The 21,740-nt window shown below is 44.0% G+C and overlaps 6 non-coding genes across 6 annotated transcripts; all 6 read right to left on the bottom strand.

Moving 5' to 3' along the window:
• Nucleotides 1-2,795: 2,795 nt before the first annotated feature.
• trnav-cac (transfer RNA valine (anticodon CAC)) lies at nt 2,796-2,868 on the bottom strand. The gene has a single exon. It is a non-coding gene; the product is annotated as a tRNA-Val (tRNA).
• A 3,401-nt stretch (nt 2,869-6,269) lies between these two features.
• Nucleotides 6,270-6,342, bottom strand: trnav-aac (transfer RNA valine (anticodon AAC)). Its single transcript has one exon. It is a non-coding gene; the product is annotated as a tRNA-Val (tRNA).
• Nucleotides 6,343-9,751: 3,409 nt separating this feature from the next.
• On the bottom strand, nt 9,752-9,824 carry trnav-aac (transfer RNA valine (anticodon AAC)). The gene has a single exon. It is a non-coding gene; the product is annotated as a tRNA-Val (tRNA).
• A 3,409-nt stretch (nt 9,825-13,233) lies between these two features.
• On the bottom strand, nt 13,234-13,306 carry trnav-uac (transfer RNA valine (anticodon UAC)). The gene has a single exon. It is a non-coding gene; the product is annotated as a tRNA-Val (tRNA).
• A 3,401-nt stretch (nt 13,307-16,707) lies between these two features.
• On the bottom strand, nt 16,708-16,780 carry trnav-aac (transfer RNA valine (anticodon AAC)). The gene has a single exon. It is a non-coding gene; the product is annotated as a tRNA-Val (tRNA).
• Nucleotides 16,781-20,189: 3,409 nt separating this feature from the next.
• On the bottom strand, nt 20,190-20,262 carry trnav-aac (transfer RNA valine (anticodon AAC)). The gene has a single exon. It is a non-coding gene; the product is annotated as a tRNA-Val (tRNA).
• Nucleotides 20,263-21,740: the final 1,478 nt, after the last annotated feature.

A 21,740-nucleotide genomic window follows, 5' to 3' on the forward strand; every position in this document is an offset into this window, starting at 1 on the left:
TTAGACCCCACCTGGAGTGCTCTGCATAGTTCTGGGCATTCCACTTTATAAAGTATACAAATTGGCCTTGGTATACAGGGCAGTTCAGATCCAGCAGAATGTTTTCAGAGTTCAAATGGTTAGATTAGGAAGCCATGTCCCCGCTTCCACAGAGACAGCTGTTGGTTTCCACCTGGTGCCTCACTTGCTTCTGAATTTCAAGGTGTAGAATGAAATCAAGCAACGTAACCCAAGTTTGCAATGCATTCCATGCAATCATCAACCACATCATTCCCGTCTTCCTCACCTTAGCTGCACAGCCCTCTAAACGTTGCAATCCACGTCACACAGGATTTGTTCCAGGATTAAACTTTCAGTAGGATTATATTAATATCTGTGCCCGCATCTTGAAATGAGATTCTCAGCGATATCCAACACAAATTGAATTGTATAGATGACAGGCAAATACAGGAAAACAGGTCAGTATGCAACACAATCCCATGGTGCCTATTTTCAGATGCACAATATTCATCTTTTCCAGCAAATGAAAGAATTTTTCAGTGAATCATTTGTAAAGTCAGTGTTAATGCCATTTGTGCCTTTCTTTCTTCTCGTTTTGCAACATACTGGCGCCTAAATCCAATTAATGTATATTCATGTTTATTGGGGAGACCAAACGCAGACTGGGTGATCGCTTTGCGGAACACGTCCGCTCAGTCCGCAAGCAGGACCCTGAGCTTCTGGTTGCTTGCCATTTCAAGACTCCCCGCTGCTCTCATGCTTACATCTCTATCCTGGGCTTGCTGCAGTGTTCCAGTGAACAACAACGCAAGCTCGAAAAACAGCATCTCGTTGACCGATTAGTTTAGTTTCGTGATGCAGCACTGAAACAGGCCCTTCGGCCCACCGAGTCTGTGCCGACCATCGACCACCCATTTATACTAATCCTACACGAATTCCATATTCCTACCACATCCCCACCTTCCCTATATTTCCCTACCATCTACCTTTACTAGGGGCAATTGGGAATGGCCAATTAACCTATCAACCAGCAAGTCTTTGGCATGTGGGAGGAAACCGGAGCACCCGGAGGAATCCCACGCAGACACAGGGAGAACTTGCAAACACCACACAGGCAGTGCCCAGAATTGAAACCGGGTCGCTGGAGCTGTGAGGCTGCGGTGCGAACCATTGCACACGAGAGCGTGCCGGACTGAACTTTGAGTTCAATAATTTCAGATCATGACGGGCCCCCCATTTTACTTTCACTTTTTGTTATTTTTCTTTTTTACATTTTTTACATTTTTTTGTATGTTTATTTTATTTCATCTTAGTTTGTTCAGTTTACTTACCCACTGTTTTGTTTTCATGTTTGTACTTGCTGCTGTTCAATTTTCAATCCGTTAACAGTCCTATCTGTAATAATGCTTTGTCTTTCAACACACCATTAACATATTGTTTGCCTTTGCTCCATGACCTTCTGGTCAGCTATTCTGTGGCCTTGCCCAATCTGCACCTTCTCCTTTGTTATCTCTTGCTCCACCCCCGCTTTACTTGCTTCTAACCTTTGACTTTTCTAATATTTGCCAGTTCTGAAGAAAGGTCACTGAGCCGAAATGTTAACTCTGCTTCTCTCTCCACAGATGCTGCCAGACCTGCTGAGTAATTCCAGAATTTCTTGCTTTTATTTCAGATTTCCAGCATCCACAGTATTTTGCTTTTATTCATGTATATTCTTCCTCAGTTCAATATGAAGGAGCGGGTTGATATTGAGCGGAGCCGCAGTGCATCTCATTTTCAACGCCACCTTGTTAGTTTTCCTGTTACTCGCCGAATGAAGAACAATACAAAGTGATAATTTGGCACGTCTGCCTGTTTCCTTAGCTTCAGTTACAGAATCAGCTGTGTCCGTCTTTAAGGGAGGCAAAGTACTCTTCGAGCTCTGCGTGACGCTGAATAGTTATGTTAATCTGCATCAATAAACCCAGGTATGTCTCTGTTACTGACTGAACAAAACGCTAATAGGTCTGTGAGCGAATGTCATAACTTAAATAACTTTTTCCCCTCTGCGTGTCATGAACCTTTACCCCTTGTCATAATTGCGGCTGCATGTTAAGAGCTGCGTTTTCAAGGTGCTTAAGACACCAAGAATCTGCCGCAGCAGTGGTTAAATTGAAAAGGATTTTTGCTCCTTTTACCCAAAAAGAAATGTTCAGGAGGAGCATTTTCCCCAAACTTGTTTCCACCGGAGATTCATCATTGCAACTCAAAGAAAGTTTCAGTCACTTGGGTGTTCTGTTCGAGCTGCTCGGAGGTTTAGTGGCCCGGATATCATGTGCCTACGTTTTGCTGAGCCTGTGCTTGGTTTCTGGGGAGATTTTGCCCGGGTTGTGCTATTTTACCTCCCTGAGATGGCCAGTAACCTGTTGATTGAGGCAGCAGACCCCTCTTGCTGCTAGCAGCGAGTAATTGGACAGTGCGGGTTAAAATATTGCGGCGTGCCCCTGTCTCAACGAATGTGGAGCTGGCGAAAGTGAATTGCTGATGTGCTTTTGCCTCGTCTGAAATGAGACTTAGATCAGCTGTGACTTAGCAAGCTAGTGTTGCAGGTTTCTAATCTAATCTGAGCCAAATGAAGTGCAAGTGCTAGGTTTTGAGGAACTTTCTGCAGCATCAGGACTAGAAAGAGGAGCGATTGCAAGGCATTGTGCACACAATGTGCAAGAGAAATAGGACTTTGAGAAATTGTGTTGTGTTAATGGGGAATGTCAATGATTGCCTCCATCGTGGTCAGACGTTTGGGTTTGTTTCGAAAATGTTTCTGCCCAGTTTCGAACTGGGGACCTTTTGCGTGTGAGACAAACGTGATCACCACTACACTACAGAAACTCAACACGATTGCAGTGCTGAGGAAGCTGCAAGTATTGTTAAACTATACAGTCAAGATCTATTTGTGGTGCTTGTTTCATTGAAATGCAATTCCACTGTGACATTTCGCAAGGCTGCAGAGGTATTGACCCAGCAATGGACGCTCAGCAGTGCACAACACATTGCCAGGCCATTCAGGCCATCGTACCATTGCCACTTTTTTCAAAGACTTGCCAGTTGGGCCCACTTCCTTCGCTCTGCTTTTGTTTGCCTCTCCTTTCATGCAATTATCCAATTCCCTTTTTTGTAAACTCTCACTTAAGAAACTAAGTTTGGAAGAGGTGCAGCAGCTGCTGCAGTGTCAATGCACAGTGTGCCATCATTGACAAGATTCCCTTCCCCAACCACTCCAAGACATCCACTTGGGATTCTTGCCAAGTTCTGGATTTCATTTCTCATTATTTACTGATAGCACTGACACATATTTGTGCTTTTAAACTCTTTATTTTTATCAAATGCGTCCTTATTTTGCTGATTTGCAACATACAATGTGATTACCCGAGCAGTAGAATGCGTAACAGAGGCAGTTAAATAATGGGGGCGAAGCTTCGCTACAGCTATATAATGTCCTGGTTAGACCCCACCTGGAGTGCTCTGCATAGTTCTGGGCATTCCACTTTATAAAGTATACAAATTGGCCTTGGTATACAGGGCAGTTCAGATCCAGCAGAATGTTTTCAGAGTTCAAATGGTTAGATTAGGAAGCCATGTCCCCGCTTCCACAGAGACAGCTGTTGGTTTCCACCTGGTGCCTCACTTGCTTCTGAATTTCAAGGTGTAGAATGAAATCAAGCAACGTAACCCAAGTTTGCAATGCATTCCATGCAATCATCAACCACATCATTCCCGTCTTCCTCACCTTAGCTGCACAGCCCTCTAAACGTTGCAATCCACGTCACACAGGATTTGTTCCAGGATTAAACTTTCAGTAGGATTATATTAATATCTGTGCCCGCATCTTGAAATGAGATTCTCAGCGATATCCAACACAAATTGAATTGTATAGATGACAGGCAAATACAGGAAAACAGGTCAGTATGCAACACAATCCCATGGTGCCTATTTTCAGATGCACAATATTCATCTTTTCCAGCAAATGAAAGAATTTTTCAGTGAATCATTTGTAAAGTCAGTGTTAATGCCATTTGTGCCTTTCTTTCTTCTCGTTTTGCAACATACTGGCGCCTAAATCCAATTAATGTATATTCATGTTTATTGGGGAGACCAAACGCAGACTGGGTGACCGCTTTGCGGAACACGTCCGCTCAGTCCGCAAGCTGGACCCTGAGCTTCTGGTTGCTTGCCATTTCAAGACTCCCCGCTGCTCTCATGCTCACATCTCTATCCTGGGCTTGCTGCAGTGTTCCAGTGAACAACAACGCAAGCTCGAAAAACAGCATCTCGTTGACCGATTAGTTTAGTTTCGTGATGCAGCACTGAAACAGGCCCTTCGGCCCACCGAGTCTGTGCCGACCATCGACCACCCATTTATACTAATCCTACACGAATTCCATATTCCTACCACATCCCCACCTTCCCTATATTTCCCTATCACCTACCTTTACTAGGGGCAATTGGGAATGGCCAATTAACCTATCAACCAGCAAGTCTTTGGCATGTGGGAGGAAACCGGAGCACCCGGAGGAATCCCACGCAGACACAGGGAGAACTTGCAAACACCACACAGGCAGTGCCCAGAATTGAAACCGGGTCGCTGGAGCTGTGAGGCTGCGGTGCTAACCATTGCACACGAGAGCGTGCCGGACTGAATATTGAGTTCAATAATTTCAGTTCGTGACGGGCCCCACATTTTACTTTCACTTTTTGTTATTTTTCTTTTTTACATTTTTTGCATTTTTTTGTATGTTTATTTTATTTCATCTTAGTTTGTTCAGTTTACTTACCCACTGTTTTGTTTTCATGTTTGTACTTGCTGCTGTTCAATTTTCAGTCCGTTAACAGTCCTATCTGTACTAATGCTTTGTCTTTCAACACACCATTAACATATTGTTTGCCTTTGCTCCATGACCTTCTGGTCAGCTATTCTGTGGCCTTGCCCACTCTACACCTTCTCCTTTGTTATCTCTTGCTCCACCCCCGCTTTACTTGCTTCTAACCTTTGACTTTTCTAATATTTGCCAGTTCTGAAGAAGGGTCACTGAGCCGAAATGTTAACTCTGCTTCTCTCTCCACAGATGCTGCCAGACCTGCTGAGTAATTCCAGAATTTCTTGCTTTTATTTCAGATTTCCAGCATCCACAGTATTTTGCTTTTATTCATGTATAGTCTTCCTCAGTTCAATATGAAGGAGCGGGTTGATATTGAGCGGAGCCGCAGTGCATCTCATTTTCAACGCCACCTTGTTAGTTTTCCTGTTACTCGCCAAATGAAGAACAATACAAAGTGATAATTTGGCACGTCTGCCTGTTTCCTTAGCTTCAGTTACAGAATCAGCTGTGTCCGTCTTTAAGGGAGGCAAAGTACTCTTCGCGGCTCTGCGTGACGCTGAATAGTTATGTTAATCTGCATCAATAAACCCAGGTATGTCTCTGTTGCTGACTGAACAAAACGCTAATAGGTCTGTGAGCGAATGTCATAACTTAAATAACTTTTTCCCCTCTGCGTGTCATGAACCTTTACCCCTTGTCATAATTGCGGCTGCATGTTCAGAGCTGCGTTGTCAAGGTGCTTAAGACACCAAGAATCTGCTGCAGAAGTGGTTAAATTGAAAAGGATTTTTGCCCCTTTTACCCAAAAAGAAATGTTCAGGAGGAGCATTTTCCCCAAACTTGTTTCCACCGGAGATTCATCATTGCAACTCAAAGAAAGTTTCAGGGTGTTCTGTTCGAGCTGCTCGGAGGTTTAGTGGCCCGAATATCATGTGCCTACGTTTTGCTGAGTCTGTGCTTGGTTTCTGGGGAGATTTGGCCCGGGTTGTGCTATTTTACCTCCCTGAGATGGCCAGTAGCCTGTTGATTGAGGCAGCAGACCCCTCTTGCTGCTAGCAGCGAGTAATTGGACAGTGCGGGTCAAAATATTGCGGCGTGCCCGTGTCTCAACGAATGTGGAGCTGGCGAAAGTGAATTGCTGATGTGCTTTTGCCTCGTCTGAAATGAGACTTAGATCAGCTGTTACTCAGCAAGCTAGTGTTGCAGGTTTCTATTCTAATCTGAGCCAAATGAAGTGCAAGTGCTAGGTTTTGAGGAACTTTCTGCAGCATCAGGACAAGAAAGAGGAGCGATTGCAAGGCATTGTGCACACAATGTGCAAGAGAAATAGGACTTTGAGAAATTGTGTTGTGTTCATGGGGAATGTCAATGATTGCATATATCGTGGTCAGAAGTTTGGGTTTGTTTCGAAAATGTTTCTGCCCAGTTTCGAACTGGGGACCTTTTGCGTGTTAGTCAAACGTGATCACCACTACACTACAGAAACTCAGCACGGTTGCAGATCTGAGGAAGCTGCGAGTATTGTTAAACTATACAGTCAGGATCTATTTGTGGTGCTTGTTTCATTGAAATGCAATTCCACTGTGACATTTTGCAAGGCTGCAGAGGTATTGATCCAGCAATGGACGCTCAGCAGTGCACAACACATTGCCAGGCCATTGAGGCCATCGTACCATTGCCAGTATTTTCAAAGACTTGCCAGTTGGGCCCATTTCCTTCGCTCTGCTTTTGTTTGCCTCTCCTTTCATGCAATTATCCAATTCCCTTTTTTGTCAACTCTCACTTAAGAAACTAAGTTTGTAAGAGGTGGAGCAGCTGCTGCAGTGTCAATGCACAGTGTGCCATCATTGACAAAGATTCCCTTCCCCAACCACTCCAAGACATCCACTTGGGATTCTTGCCAAGTTCTGGATTTCATTTCTCATTTTTTACTGATTGCACTGACGCATATTTGTGCTTTTAAACTCTTTATTTTTATCAAATGCGTCCTTATTTTGCTGATTTGCAACATACAATGTGATTACCCGAGCAGTAGAATGCGTAACAGAGGCAGTTAAATAATGGGGGCGAAGCTTCGCTACAGCTATATAATGTCCTGGTTAGACCCCACCTGGAGTACTCTGCATAGTTCTGGGCATTCCACTTTATAAAGTATACAAATTGGCCTTGGTATACAGGGCAGTTCAGATCCAGCAGAATGTTTTCAGAGTTCAAATGGTTAGATTAGGAAGCCATGTCCCCGCTTCCACAGAGACAGCTGTTGGTTTCCACCTGGTGCCTCACTTGCTTCTGAATTTCAAGGTGTAGAATGAAATCAAGCAACGTAACCCAAGTTTGCAATGCATTCCATGCAATCATCAACCACATCATTCCCGTCTTCCTCACCTTAGCTGCACAGCCCTCTAAACGTTGCAATCCACGTCACACAGGATTTGTTCCAGGATTAAACTTTCAGTAGGATTATATTAATATCTGTGCCCGCATCTTGAAATGAGATTCTCAGCGATATCCAACACAAATTGAATTGTATAGATGACAGGCAAATACAGGAAAATAGGTCAGTACGCAACACAATCTCATGGTGCCTATTTTCAGATGCACAATATTCATCTTTTCCAGCAAATGAAAGAATTTTTCAGTGAATCATTTGTAAAGTCAGTGTTAATGCCATTTGTGCCTTTCTTTCTTCTCGTTTTGCAACATACTGGCGCCTAAATCCAATTAATGTATATTCATGTTTATTGGGGAGACCAAACGCAGACTGGGTGATCGCTTTGCGGAACACGTCCGCTCAGTCCGCAAGCTGGACCCTGAGCTTCTGGTTGCTTGCCATTTCAAGACTCCCCGCTGCTCTCATGCTCACATCTCTATCCTGGGCTTGCTGCAGTGTTCCAGTGAACAACAACGCAAGCTCGAAAAACAGCATCTCGTTGACCGATTAGTTTAGTTTCGTGATGCAGCACTGAAACAGGCCCTTCGGCCCACCGAGTCTGTGCCGACCATCGACCACCCATTTATACTAATCCTACACGAATTCCATATTCCTACCACATCCCCACCTTCCCTATATTTCCCTATCACCTACCTTTACTAGGGGCAATTGGGAATGGCCAATTAACCTATCAACCAGCAAGTCTTTGGCATGTGGGAGGAAACCGGAGCACCCGGAGGAATCCCACGCAGACACAGGGAGAACTTGCAAACACCACACAGGCAGTGCCCAGAATTGAAACCGGGTCGCTGGAGCTGTGAGGCTGCGGTGCTAACCATTGCACACGAGAGCGTGCCGGACTGAATATTGAGTTCAATAATTTCAGTTCGTGACGGGCCCCCCATCTTACTTTCACTTTTTGTTATTTTTCTTTTTTACATTTTTTGCATTTTTTTGTATGTTTATTTTATTTCATCTTAGTTTGTTCAGTTTACTTACCCACTGTTTTGTTTTCATGTTTGTACTTGCTGCTGTTCAATTTTCAGTCCGTTAACAGTCCTATCTGTACTAATGCTTTGTCTTTCAACACACCATTAACATATTGTTTGCCTTTGCTCCATGACCTTCTGGTCAGCTATTCTGTGGCCTTGCTCACTCTACACCTTCTCCTTTGTTATCTCTTGCTCCACCCCCGCTTTACTTGCTTCTAACCTTTGACTTTTCTAATATTTGCCAGTTCTGAAGAAGGGTCACTGAGCCGAAATGTTAACTCTGCTTCTCTCTCCACAGATGCTGCCAGACCTGCTGAGTAATTCCAGAATTTCTTGCTTTTATTTCAGATTTCCAGCATCCACAGTATTTTGCTTTTATTCATGTATAGTCTTCCTCAGTTCAATATGAAGGAGCGGGTTGATATTGAGCGGAGCCGCAGTGCATCTCATTTTCAACGCCACCTTGTTAATTTTCCTGTTACTCGCCAAATGAAGAACAATACAAAGTGATAATTTGGCACGTCTGCCTGTTTCCTTAGCTTCAGTTACAGAATCAGCTGTGTCCGTCTTTAAGGGAGGCAAAGTACTCTTCGCGGCTCTGCGTGACGCTGAATAGTTATGTTAATCTGCATCAATAAACCCAGGTATGTCTCTGTTACTGACTGAACAAAACGCTAATAGGTCTGTGAGCGAATGTCATAACTTAAATAACTTTTTCCCCTCTGCGTGTCATGAACCTTTACCCCTTGTCATAATTGCGGCTGCATGTTCAGAGCTGCGTTGTCAAGGTGCTTAAGACACCAAGAATCTGCTGCAGCAGTGGTTAAATTGAAAAGGATTTTTGCCCCTTTTACCCAAAAAGAAATGTTCAGGAGGAGCATTTTCCCCAAACTTGTTTCCACCGGAGATTCATCATTGCAACTCAAAGAAAGTTTCAGTCACTTGGGTGTTCTGTTCGAGCTGCTCGGAGGTTTAGTGGCCCGGATATCATGTGCCTACGTTTTGCTGAGCCTGTGCTTGGTTTCTGGGGAGATTTGGCCCGGGTTGTGCTATTTTACCTCCCTGAGATGGCCAGTAACCTGTTGATTGAGGCAGCAGACCCCTCTTGCTGCTAGCAGCGAGTAATTGGACAGTGCGGGTCAAAATATTGCGGCGTGCCCCTGTCTCAACGAATGTGGAGCTGGCGAAAGTGAATTGCTGATGTGCTTTTGCCTCGTCTGAAATGAGACTTAGATCAGCTGTTACTCAACAAGCTAGTGTTGCAGGTTTCTATTCTAATCTGAGCCAAATGAAGTGCAAGTGCTAGGTTTTGAGGAACTTTCTGCAGCATCAGGACAAGAAAGAGGAGCGATTGCAAGGCATTGTGCACACAATGTGCAAGAGAAATAGGACTTTGAGAAATTGTGTTGTGTTAATGGGGAATGTCAATGATTGCATATATCGTGGTCAGAAGTTTGGGTTTGTTTCGAAAATGTTTCTGCCCAGTTTCGAACTGGAGACCTTTTGTGTGTTAGACAAACGTGATCACCACTACACTACAGAAACTCAGCACGATTGCAGTGCTGAGGAAGCTGCGAGTATTGTTAAACTATACAGTCATGATCTATTTGTGGTGCTTGTTTCATTGAAATGCAATTCCACTGTGACATTTCGCAAGGCTGCAGAGGTATTGACCCAGCAATGGACGCTCAGCAGTGCACAACACATTGCCAGGCCATTCAGGCCATCGTACCATTGCCACTTTTTTCAAAGACTTGCCAGTTGGGCCCACTTCCTTCGCTCTGCTTTTGTTTGCCTCTCCTTTCATGCAATTATCCAATTCCCTTTTTTGTCAACTCTCACTTAAGAAACTAAGTTTGTAAGAGGTGGAGCAGCTGCTGCAGTGTCAATGCACAGTGTGCCATCATTGACAAAGATTCCCTTCCCCAACCACTCCAAGACATCCACTTAGGATTCTTGCCAAGTTCTGGATTTCATTTCTCATTTTTTACTGATTGCACTGACGCATATTTGTGCTTTTAAACTCTTTATTTTTATCAAATGCGTCCTTATTTTGCTGATTTGCAACATACAATGTGATTACCCGAGCAGTAGAATGCGTAACAGAGGCAGTTAAATAATGGGGGCGAAGCTTCGCTACAGCTATATAATGTCCTGGTTCGACCCCACCTGGAGTACTCTGCATAGTTCTGGGCATTCCACTTTATAAAGTATACAAATTGGCCTTGGTATACAGGGCAGTTCAGATCCAGCAGAATGTTTTCAGAGTTCAAATGGTTAGATTAGGAAGCCATGTCCCCGCTTCCACAGAGACAGCTGTTGGTTTCCACCTGGTGCCTCACTTGCTTCTGAATTTCAAGGTGTAGAATGAAATCAAGCAACGTAACCCAAGTTTGCAATGCATTCCATGCAATCATCAACCACATCATTCCCGTCTTCCTCACCTTAGCTGCACAGCCCTCTAAACGTTGCAATCCACGTCACACAGGATTTGTTCCAGGATTAAACTTTCAGTAGGATTATATTAATATCTGTGCCCGCATCTTGAAATGAGATTCTCAGCGATATCCAACACAAATTGAATTGTATAGATGACAGGCAAATACAGGAAAACAGGTCAGTACGCAACACAATCTCATGGTGCCTATTTTCAGATGCACAATATTCATCTTTTCCAGCAAATGAAAGAATTTTTCAGTGAATCATTTGTAAAGTCAGTGTTAATGCCATTTGTGCCTTTCTTTCTTCTCGTTTTGCAACATACTGGCGCCTAAATCCAATTAATGTATATTCATGTTTATTGGGGAGACCAAACGCAGACTGGGTGATCGCTTTGCGGAACACGTCCGCTCAGTCCGCAAGCTGGACCCTGAGCTTCTGGTTGCTTGCCATTTCAAGACTCCCCGCTGCTCTCATGCTCACATCTCTATCCTGGGCTTGCTGCAGTGTTCCAGTGAACAACAACGCAAGCTCGAAAAACAGCATCTCGTTGACCGATTAGTTTAGTTTCGTGATGCAGCACTGAAACAGGCCCTTCGGCCCACCGAGTCTGTGCCGACCATCGACCACCCATTTATACTAATCCTACACGAATTCCATATTCCTACCACATCCCCACCTTCCCTATATTTCCCTATCACCTACCTTTACTAGGGGCAATTGGGAATGGCCAATTAACCTATCAACCAGCAAGTCTTTGGCATGTGGGAGGAAACCGGAGCACCCGGAGGAATCCCACGCAGACACAGGGAGAACTTGCAAACACCACACAGGCAGTGCCCAGAATTGAAACCGGGTCGCTGGAGCTGTGAGGCTGCGGTGCTAACCATTGCACACGAGAGCGTGCCGGACTGAATATTGAGTTCAATAATTTCAGTTCGTGACGGGCCCCCCATTTTACTTTCACTTTTTGTTATTTTTCTTTTTTACATTTTTTGCATTTTTTTGTATGTTTATTTTATTTCATCTTAGTTTGTTCAGTTTACTTACCCACTGTTTTGTTTTCATGTTTGTACTTGCTGCTGTTCAATTTTCAGTCCGTTAACAGTCCTATCTGTACTAATGCTTTGTCTTTCAACACACCATTAACATATTGTTTGCCTTTGCTCCATGACCTTCTGGTCAGCTATTCTGTGGCCTTGCCCACTCTACACCTTCTCCTTTGTTATCTCTTGCTCCACCCCCGCTTTACTTGCTTCTAACCTTTGACTTTTCTAATATTTGCCAGTTCTGAAGAAGGGTCACTGAGCCGAAATGTTAACTCTGCTTCTCTCTCCACAGATGCTGCCAGACCTGCTGAGTAATTCCAGAATTTCTTGCTTTTATTTCAGATTTCCAGCATCCACAGTATTTTGCTTTTATTCATGTATAGTCTTCCTCAGTTCAATATGAAGGAGCGGGTTGATATTGAGCGGAGCCGCAGTGCATCTCATTTTCAACGCCACCTTGTTAATTTTCCTGTTGCTCGCCAAATGAAGAACAATACAAAGTGATAATTTGGCACGTCTGCCTGTTTCCTTAGCTTCAGTTACAGAATCAGCTGTGTCCGTCTTTAAGGGAGGCAAAGTACTCTTCGCGGCTCTGCGTGACGCTGAATAGTTATGTTAATCTGCATCAATAAACCCAGGTATGTCTCTGTTACTGACTGAACAAAACGCTAATAGGTCTGTGAGCGAATGTCATAACTTAAATAACTTTTTCCCCTCTGCGTGTCATGAACCTTTACCCCTTGTCATAATTGCGGCTGCATGTTCAGAGCTGCGTTGTCAAGGTGCTTAAGACACCAAGAATCTGCTGTAGCAGTGGTTAAATTGAAAAGGATTTTTGCCCCTTTTACCCAAAAAGAAATGTTCAGGAGGAGCATTTTCCCCAAACTTGTTTCCACCGGAGATTCATCATTGCAACTCAAAGAAAGTTTCAGTCACTTGGGTGTTCTGTTCGAGCTGCTCGGAGGTTTAGTGGCCCGGATATCATGTGCCTACGTTTTGCTGAGCCTGTGCTTGGTTTCTGGGGAGATTCGGCCCGGGTTGTGCTATTTTACCTCCCTGAGATGGCCAGTAACCTATTGATTGAGGCAGCAGACCCCTCTTGCTGCTAGCAGCGAGTAATTGGACAGTGCGGGTTAAAATATTGCGGCGTGCCCCTGTCTCAACGAATGTGGAGCTGGCGAAAGTGAATTGCTGATGTGCTTTTGCCTCGTCTGAAATGAGACTTAGATCAGCTGTGACTTAGCAAGCTAGTGTTGCAGGTTTCTAATCTAATCTGAGCCAAATGAAGTGCAAGTGCTAGGTTTTGAGGAACTTTCTGCAGCATCAGGACAAGAAAGAGGAGCGATTGCAAGGCATTGTGCACACAATGTGCAAGAGAAATAGGACTTTGAGAAATTGTGTTGTGTTAATGGGGAATGTCAATGATTGCATCCATCGTGGTCAGACGTTTGGGTTTGTTTCGAAAATGTTTCTGCCCAGTTTCGAACTGGGGACCTTTTGCGTGTAAGACAAACGTGATCACCACTACACTACAGAAACTCAACACGGCTGCAGTGCTGAGGAAGCTGCGAGTATTGTTAAACTATACAGTCATGATCTTTTTGTGGTGCTTGTTTCATTGAAATGCAATTCCACTGTGACATTTCGCAAGGCTGCAGAGGTATTGACCCAGCAATGGACGCTCAGCAGTGCACAACACATTGCCAGGCCATTCAGGCCATCGTACCATTGCCACTTTTTTCAAAGACTTGCCAGTTGGGCCCACTTCCTTCGCTCTGCTTTTGTTTGCCTCTCCTTTCATGCAATTATCCAATTCCCTTTTTTGTAAACTCTCACTTAAGAAACTAAGTTTGGAAGAGGTGCAGCAGCTGCTGCAGTGTCAATGCACAGTGTGCCATCATTGACAAGATTCCCTTCCCCAACCACTCCAAGACATCCACTTGGGATTCTTGCCAAGTTCTGGATTTCATTTCTCATTATTTACTGATTGCACTGACACATATTTGTGCTTTTAAACTCTTTATTTTTATCAAATGCGTCCTTATTTTGCTGATTTGCAACATACAATGTGATTACCCGAGCAGTAGAATGCGTAACAGAGGCAGTTAAATAATGGGGGCGAAGCTTCGCTACAGCTAGATAATGTCCTGGTTAGACCCCACCTGGAGTACTCTGCATAGTTCTGGGCATTCCACTTTATAAAGTATACAAATTGGCCTTGGTATACAGGGCAGTTCAGATCCAGCAGAATGTTTTCAGAGTTCAAATGGTTAGATTAGGAAGCCATGTCCCCGCTTCCACAGAGACAGCTGTTGGTTTCCACCTGGTGCCTCACTTGCTTCTGAATTTCAAGGTGTAGAATGAAATCAAGCAACGTAACCCAAGTTTGCAATGCATTCCATGCAATCATCAACCACATCATTCCCGTCTTCCTCACCTTAGCTGCACAGCCCTCTAAACGTTGCAATCCACGTCACACAGGATTTGTTCCAGGATTAAACTTTCAGTAGGATTATATTAATATCTGTGCCCGCATCTTGAAATGAGATTCTCAGCGATATCCAACACAAATTGAATTGTATAGATGACAGGCAAATACAGGAAAACAGGTCAGTATGCAACACAATCCCATGGTGCCCATTTTCAGATGCACAATATTCATCTTTTCCAGCAAATGAAAGAATTTTTCAGTGAATCATTTGTAAAGTCAGTGTTAATGCCATTTGTGCCTTTCTTTCTTCTCGTTTTGCAACATACTGGCGCCTAAATCCAATTAATGTATATTCATGTTTATTGGGGAGACCAAACGCAGACTGGGTGATCGCTTTGCGGAACACGTCCGCTCAGTCCGCAAGCAGGACCCTGAGCTTCTGGTTGCTTGCCATTTCAAGACTCCCCGCTGCTCTCATGCTCACATCTCTATCCTGGGCTTGCTGCAGTGTTCCAGTGAACAACAACGCAAGCTCGAAAAACAGCATCTCGTTGACCGATTAGTTTAGTTTCGTGATGCAGCACTGAAACAGGCCCTTCGGCCCACCGAGTCTGTGCCGACCATCGACCACCCATTTATACTAATCCTACACGAATTCCATATTCCTACCACATCCCCACCTTCCCTATATTTCCCTATCACCTACCTTTACTCGGGGCAATTGGGAATGGCCAATTAACCTATCAACCAGCAAGTCTTTGGCATGTGGGAGGAAACCGGAGCACCCGGAGGAATCCCACGCAGACACAGGGAGAACTTGCAAACACCACACAGGCAGTGCCCAGAATTGAAACCGGGTCGCTGGAGCTGTGAGGCTGCGGTGCTAACCATTGCACACGAGAGCGTGCCGGAATGAACATTGAGATCAATAATTTCAGATCATGACGGGCCCCCCATTTTACTTTCACTTTTTGTTATTTTTCTTTTTTACATTTTTTACATTTTTTTGTATGTTTATTTTATTTCATCTTAGTTTGTTCAGTTTACTTACCCACTGTTTTGTTTTCATGTTTGTACTTGCTGCTGTTCAATTTTCAGTCCGTTAACAGTCCTATCTGTACTAATGCTTTGTCTTTCAACACACCATTAACATATTGTTTGCCTTTGCTCCATGACCTTCTGGTCAGCTATTCTGTGGCCTTGCCCACTCTACACCTTCTCCTTTGTTATCTCTTGCTCCACCCCCGCTTTACTTGCTTCTAACCTTTGACTTTTCTAATATTTGCCAGTTCTGAAGAAGGGTCACTGAGCCGAAATGTTAACTCTGCTTCTCTCTCCACAGATGCTGCCAGACCTGCTGAGTAATTCCAGAATTTCTTGCTTTTATTTCAGATTTCCAGCATCCACAGTATTTTGCTTTTATTCATGTATATTCTTCCTCAGTTCAATATGAAGGATCGGGTTGATATTGAGCGGAGCCGCAGTGCATCTCATTTTCAACGCCACCTTGTTAGTTTTCCTGTTACTCGCCAAATGAAGAACAATACAAAGTGATAATTTGGCACGTCTGCCTGTTTCCTTAGCTTCAGTTACAGAATCAGCTGTGTCCGTCTTTAAGGGAGGCAAAGTACTCTTCGCGGCTCTGCGTGACGCTGAATAGTTATGTTAATCTGCATCAATAAACCCAGGTATGTCTCTGTTGCTGACTGAACAAAACGCTAATAGGTCTGTGAGCGAATGTCATAACTTAAATAACTTTTTCCCCTCTGCGTGTCATGAACCTTTACCCCTTGTCATAATTGCGGCTGCATGTTCAGAGCTGCGTTGTCAAGGTGCTTAAGACACCAAGAATCTGCTGCAGAAGTGGTTAAATTGAAAAGGATTTTTGCCCCTTTTACCCAAAAAGAAATGTTCAGGAGGAGCATTTTCCCCAAACTTGTTTCCACCGGAGATTCATCATTGCAACTCAAAGAAAGTTTCAGGGTGTTCTGTTCGAGCTGCTCGGAGGTTTAGTGACCCGGATATCATGTGCCTACGTTTTGCTGAGCCTGTGCTTGGTTTCTGGGGAGATTTGGCCCGGGTTGTGCTATTTTACCTCCCTGAGATGGCCAGTAACCTGTTGATTGAGGCAGCAGACCCCTCTTGCTGCTAGCAGCGAGTAATTGGACAGTGCGGGTCAAAATATTGCGGCGTGCCCCTGTCTCAACGAATGTGGAGCTGGCGAAAGTGAATTGCTGATGTGCTTTTGCCTCGTCTGAAATGAGACTTAGATCAGCTGTTACTCAGCAATCTAGTGTTGCAGGTTTCTATTCTAATCTGAGCCAAATGAAGTGCAAGTGCTAGGTTTTGAGGAACTTTCTGCAGCATCAGGACAAGAAAGAGGAGCGATTGCAAGGCATTGTGCACACAATGTGCAAGAGAAATAGGACTTTGAGAAATTGTGTTGTGTTAATGGGGAATGTCAATGATTGCATATATCGTGGTCAGAAGTTTGGGTTTGTTTCGAAAATGTTTCTGCCCAGTTTCGAACTGGGGACCTTTTGCGTGTTAAACAAACGTGATCACCACTACACTACAGAAACTCAGCACGATTGCAGTGCTGAGGAAGCTGCGAGTATTGTTAAACTATACAGTCATGATCTATTTGTGGTGCTTGTTTCATTGAAATGCAATTCCACTGTGACATTTCGCAAGGCTGCAGAGGTATTGACCCAGCAATGGACGCTCAGCAGTGCACAACACATTGCCAGGCCATTGAGGTCATCGTACCATTGCCACTTTTTTCAAAGACTTGCCAGTTGGGCCCACTTCCTTCGCTCTGCTTTTGTTTGCCTCTCCTTTCATGCAATTATCCAATTCCCTTTTTTGTCAACTCTCACTTAAGAAACTAAGTTTGTAAGAGGTGGAGCAGCTGCTGCAGTGTCAATGCACAGTGTGCCATCATTGACAAAGATTCCCTTCCCCAACCACTCCAAGACATCCACTTGGGATTCTTGCCAAGTTCCTGATTTCATTTCTCATTTTTTACTGATTGCACTGACGCATATTTGTGCTTTTAAACTCTTTATTTTTATCAAATGCGTCCTTATTTTGCTGATTTGCAACATACAATGTGATTACCCGAGCAGTAGAATGCGTAACAGAGGCAGTTAAATAATGGGGGCGAAGCTTCGCTACAGCTATATAATGTCCTGGTTCGACCCCACCTGGAGTACTCTGCATAGTTCTGGGCATTCCACTTTATAAAGTATACAAATTGGCCTTGGTATACAGGGCAGTTCAGATCCAGCAGAATGTTTTCAGAGTTCAAATGGTTAGATTAGGAAGCCATGTCCCCGCTTCCACAGAGACAGCTGTTGGTTTCCACCTGGTGCCTCACTTGCTTCTGAATTTCAAGGTGTAGAATGAAATCAAGCAACGTAACCCAAGTTTGCAATGCATTCCATGCAATCATCAACCACATCATTCCCGTCTTCCTCACCTTAGCTGCACAGCCCTCTAAACGTTGCAATCCACGTCACACAGGATTTGTTCCAGGATTAAACTTTCAGTAGGATTATATTAATATCTGTGCCCGCATCTTGAAATGAGATTCTCAGCGATATCCAACACAAATTGAATTGTATAGATGACAGGCAAATACAGGAAAACAGGTCAGTACGCAACACAATCTCATGGTGCCTATTTTCAGATGCACAATATTCATCTTTTCCAGCAAATGAAAGAATTTTTCAGTGAATCATTTGTAAAGTCAGTGTTAATGCCATTTGTGCCTTTCTTTCTTCTCGTTTTGCAACATACTGGCGCCTAAATCCAATTAATGTATATTCATGTTTATTGGGGAGACCAAACGCAGACTGGGTGATCGCTTTGCGGAACACGCCCGCTCAGTCCGCAAGCTGGACCCTGAGCTTCTGGTTGCTTGCCATTTCAAGACTCCCCGCTGCTCTCATGCTCACATCTCTATCCTGGGCTTGCTGCAGTGTTCCAGTGAACAACAACGCAAGCTCGAAAAACAGCATCTCGTTGACCGATTAGTTTAGTTTCGTGATGCAGCACTGAAACAGGCCCTTCGGCCCACCGAGTCTGTGCCGACCATCGACCACCCATTTATACTAATCCTACACGAATTCCATATTCCTACCACATCCCCACCTTCCCTATATTTCCCTATCACCTACCTTTACTAGGGGCAATTGGGAATGGCCAATTAACCTATCAACCAGCAAGTCTTTGGCATGTGGGAGGAAACCGGAGCACCCGGAGGAATCCCACGCAGACACAGGGAGAACTTGCAAACACCACACAGGCAGTGCCCAGAATTGAAACCGGGTCGCTGGAGCTGTGAGGCTGCGGTGCTAACCATTGCACACGAGAGCGTGCCGGACTGAATATTGAGTTCAATAATTTCAGTTCGTGACGGGCCCCCCATTTTACTTTCACTTTTTGTTATTTTTCTTTTTTACATTTTTTACATTTTTTTGTATGTTTATTTTATTTCATCTTAGTTTGTTCAGTTTACTTACCCACTGTTTTGTTTTCATGTTTGTACTTGCTGCTGTTCAATTTTCAGTCCGTTAACAGTCCTATCTGTACTAATGCTTTGTCTTTCAACACACCATTAACATATTGTTTGCCTTTGCTCCATGACCTTCTGGTCAGCGATTCTGTGGCCTTGCCCACTCTACACCTTCTCCTTTGTTATCTCTTGCTCCACCCCCGCTTTACTTGCTTCTAACCTTTGACTTTTCTAATATTTGCCAGTTCTGAAGAAGGGTCACTGAGCCGAAATGTTAACTCTGCTTCTCTCTCCACAGATGCTGCCAGACCTGCTGAGTAATTCCAGAATTTCTTGCTTTTATTTCAGATTTCCAGCATCCACAGTATTTTGCTTTTATTCATGTATAGTCTTCCTCAGTTCAATATGAAGGAGCGGGTTGATATTGAGCGGAGCCGCAGTGCATCTCATTTTCAACGCCACCTTGTTAATTTTCCTGTTACTCGCCAAATGAAGAACAATACAAAGTGATAATTTGGCACGTCTGCCTGTTTCCTTAGCTTCAGTTACAGAATCAGCTGTGTCCGTCTTTAAGGGAGGCAAAGTACTCTTCGCGGCTCTGCGTGACGCTGAATAGTTATGTTAATCTGCATCAATAAACCCAGGTATGTCTCTGTTACTGACTGAACAAAACGCTAATAGGTCTGTGAGCGAATGTCATAACTTAAATAACTTTTTCCCCTCTGCGTGTCATGAACCTTTACCCCTTGTCATAATTGCGTCTGCATGTTCAGAGCTGCGTTGTCAAGGTGCTTAAGACACCAAGAATCTGCTGCAGCAGTGGTTAAATTGAAAAGGATTTTTGCCCCTTTTACCCAAAAAGAAATGTTCAGGAGGAGCATTTTCCCCAAACTTGTTTCCACCGGAGATTCATCATTGCAACTCAAAGAAAGTTTCAGTCACTTGGGTGTTCTGTTCGAGCTGCTCGGAGGTTTAGTGGCCCGGATATCATGTGCCTACGTTTTGCTGAGCCTGTGCTTGGTTTCTGGGGAGATTTGGCCCGGGTTGTGCTATTTTACCTCCCTGAGATGGCCAGTAACCTGTTGATTGAGGCAGCAGACCCCTCTTGCTGCTAGCAGCGAGTAATTGGACAGTGCGGGTCAAAATATTGCGGCGTGCCCCTGTCTCAACGAATGTGGAGCTGGCGAAAGTGAATTGCTGATGTGCTTTTGCCTCGTCTGAAATGAGACTTAGATCAGCTGTTACTCAGCAAGCTAGTGTTGCAGGTTTCTATTCTAATCTGAGCCAAATGAAGTGCAAGTGCTAGGTTTTGAGGAACTTTCTGCAGCATCAGGACAAGAAAGAGGAGCGATTGCAAGGCATTGTGCACACAATGTGCAAGAGAAATAGGACTTTGAGAAATTGTGTTGTGTTAATGGGGAATGTCAATGATTGCATATATCGTGGTCAGAAGTTTGGGTTTGTTTCGAAAATGTTTCTGCCCAGTTTCGAACTGGAGACCTTTTGCGTGTTAGACAAACGTGATCACCACTACACTACAGAAACTCAGCACGATTGCAGTGCTGAGGAAGCTGCGAGTATTGTTAAACTATACAGTCATGATCTATTTGTGGTGCTTGTTTCATTGAAATGCAATTCCACTGTGACATTTCGCAAGGCTGCAGAGGTATTGACCCAGCAATGGACGCTCAGCAGTGCACAACACATTGCCAGGCCATTCAGGCCATCGTACCATTGCCACTTTTTTCAAAGACTTGCCAGTTGGGCCCACTTCCTTCGCTCTGCTTTTGTTTGCCTCTCCTTTCATGCAATTATCCAATTCCCTTTTTTGTCAACTCTCACTTAAGAAACTAAGTTTGTAAGAGGTGGAGCAGCTGCTGCAGTGTCAATGCACAGTGTGCCATCATTGACAAAGATTCCCTTCCCCAACCACTCCAAGACATCCACTTGGGATTCTTGCCAATTCTGGATTTCATTTCTCATTTTTTACTGATTGCACTGACGCATATTTGTGCTTTTAAACTCTTTATTTTTATCAAATGCGTCCTTATTTTGCTGATTTGCAACATACAATGTGATTACCCGAGCAGTAGAATGCGTAACAGAGGCAGTTAAATAATGGGGGCGAAGCTTCGCTACAGCTATATAATGTCCTGGTTAGACCCCACCTGGAGTACTCTGCATAGTTCTGGGCATTCCACTTTATAAAGTATACAAATTGGCCTTGGTATACAGGGCAGTTCAGATCCAGCAGAATGTTTTCAGAGTTCAAATGGTTAGATTAGGAAGCCATGTCCCCGCTTCCACAGAGACAGCTGTTGGTTTCCACCTGGTGCCTCACTTGCTTCTGAATTTCAAGGTGTAGAATGAAATCAAGCAACGTAACCCAAGTTTGCAATGCATTCCATGCAATCATCAACCACATCATTCCCGTCTTCCTCACCTTAGCTGCACAGCCCTCTAAACGTTGCAATCCACGTCACACAGGATTTGTTCCAGGATTAAACTTTCAGTAGGATTATATTAATATCTGTGCCCGCATCTTGAAATGAGATTCTCAGCGATATCCAACACAAATTGAATTGTATAGATGACAGGCAAATACAGGAAAACAGGTCAGTACGCAACACAATCTCATGGTGCCTATTTTCAGATGCACAATATTCATCTTTTCCAGCAAATGAAAGAATTTTTCAGTGAATCATTTGTAAAGTCAGTGTTAATGCCATTTGTGCCTTTCTTTCTTCTCGTTTTGCAACATACTGGCGCCTAAATCCAATTAATGTATATTCATGTTTATTGGGGAGACCAAACGCAGACTGGGTGATCGCTTTGCGGAACACGTCCGCTCAGTCCGCAAGCTGGACCCTGAGCTTCTGGTTGCTTGCCATTTCAAGACTCCCCGCTGCTCTCATGCTCACATCTCTATCCTGGGCTTGCTGCAGTGTTCCAGTGAACAACAACGCAAGCTCGAAAAACAGCATCTCGTTGACCGATTAGTTTAGTTTCGTGATGCAGCACTG

The sequence above is a fragment of the Heterodontus francisci genome, chromosome 22 (genome assembly GCF_036365525.1).
Source record: "Heterodontus francisci isolate sHetFra1 chromosome 22, sHetFra1.hap1, whole genome shotgun sequence".
Lineage (NCBI taxonomy): Eukaryota > Metazoa > Chordata > Chondrichthyes > Heterodontiformes > Heterodontidae > Heterodontus > Heterodontus francisci.